The sequence below is a fragment of the Phoenix dactylifera genome, chromosome 12 (assembly GCF_009389715.1).
Source record: "Phoenix dactylifera cultivar Barhee BC4 chromosome 12, palm_55x_up_171113_PBpolish2nd_filt_p, whole genome shotgun sequence".
Taxonomy (NCBI): domain Eukaryota; kingdom Viridiplantae; phylum Streptophyta; class Magnoliopsida; order Arecales; family Arecaceae; genus Phoenix; species Phoenix dactylifera.
This window is the reverse complement of record NC_052403.1, coordinates 8197476-8199183: the sequence shown is the minus strand read 5'-3', so window position 1 is coordinate 8199183 and position 1708 is coordinate 8197476. Positions and strand designations below refer to the sequence as shown.

The window sequence follows — 1708 nt, the reverse complement described above, 5'->3', positions numbered from 1 at the left end:
TCGACTACTCCTCTTGGTATCTTTATAGATCGATCGACAAGTTGGAGAGTAACCTTGGTGGGTTTTAGTTCACCAAGTCCTAATTGTTCATAAACTGAATAGGGCAGTAAGTTAACACTTGCACCTAAATCTAGAAGGGCTCGTTGTATCCTGAAGTTTCCTATGATGCAAGATATGGTAGGACAACCAGGATCTTTATATTTAGGTGGGGTGTTGTGTTTAAGAATAGCACTCACCTGTTCAGTTAGAAAAGCTTTCTTTTGTACGTAAAGCTTTCGCTTTATGGTACAAAGATTTTTTAAAAATTTTGCATAAGATGGAATTTGCTTAATGGCATCTAATAGAGGAATGTTAATCTTTACTTGTTTAAAGATATCCAAAATTTCTTGATCAGGTACTCCTTTTTTAGTTGCAAGCAAGCACTGAGGGAATGGAGCAACTATTTTATGATGAGGTATTGGATCATCTTGTTCATTATCATCTTCATCCTTCTTTTCAATAGATTTTTCAGGTTTGTCATCTTTTGTCGGAATTTCTTTGTTAATTATTTTTCCGCTACGAAGGGTTGTGACAGACTTAACTTGCTCAAATTTAGGTTGGGATGAACTTGCTTCATGGACCTCATGTTGACCCTTTGGGTTAGATTGAGGTTGGGCTGGAAATGTCCCTTTTTCCCTAATATTGAGTTGAGCCTCAATTCTACCTACAAAATTTTTAAGTTCTTGGAGTGATTGCATTGTATTCTAATTTATTTGAGTCTGCCCTTGCATGAAGGTTTGCAAAGTATCTTCAAGGGATTTCCTATGTGGTGGCACATAAGGAGTGGGAACAGAATTTCCTTGAGATTCATTGGCAGTGGGTCCATGTCTCCAGCTAAAGTTAGGATGGTTTCGCCAATTAGGATTATATGTTTCTGGAAATGGTCTTTTATAAGTATTGGTGAAATTTGCTTGATCATGCAACACTTCTTGAAAAGCAGGGATTGTAGGACAATCCTTGGTCACATGTGCATTACTCTCGCAAATTCCACATATACTTTCAACAATAGTTTGTGCTTTTCCTATATTGGCTTTGCTTAATTCCATGGCTTCAACCTTCCTAGTCAGATTAGCAATTTTTACATTGACATCATTATCATCTTTAATAAGATATATTCCTCCTTTTGCATTAGGTGCTATTTTAGATTTTTCATTTTTATCTGTTGTATCCCAAGCTTGTGCATTTTCTGCTAAAAGATCAAAATAATCCCAGGCTTCATTTGGTTCCTTACTCACGAATTCACCATTACACATCATTTCTACAAATTGTCTCATATTGGAGGACAAACCATCATAAAAGAAACTAATGACCCTCCAAATTTCATATCCATGATGTGGGCAAGCAAGCAGAAGGTCCTTAAATCTTTCCCAACACTGAAAAAATGTTTCCCCATCTTTTTGTGCAAAGTTCATGATATTTCTTCTAAGTGTGTTTGTTTTATGTGTTGGGAAGAATTTCTTTAAAAATTCTCTTGTCATTTCTTGCCAGGTAGCTATGGTCCTAGGCCTTAAGGAGTGTAACCATGACTTAGCTTTTTCCTTTAAAGAAAAAGGAAATAACTTAAGCTTAACTACTTCTTCAGTGACAAGTGTTGAACACACTTCATCAAATTCTTTTAGGTGCAAGTAGGAACTTTCAGAATCAAGTCCGTGAAACTTTGGGAGTAATT

At 36.1% G+C, this 1708-nt stretch overlaps 1 non-coding gene across 1 annotated transcript; it reads left to right on the top strand.

Annotated features, from left to right (window-relative positions):
• The first annotated feature begins 1362 nt into the window (after positions 1-1362).
• LOC120112817 lies at positions 1363-1469 on the top strand. Its single transcript, XR_005514448.1, has one exon. It is a non-coding gene; the product is annotated as a small nucleolar RNA R71 (small nucleolar RNA).
• The last annotated feature ends 239 nt before the right edge of the window (positions 1470-1708 follow it).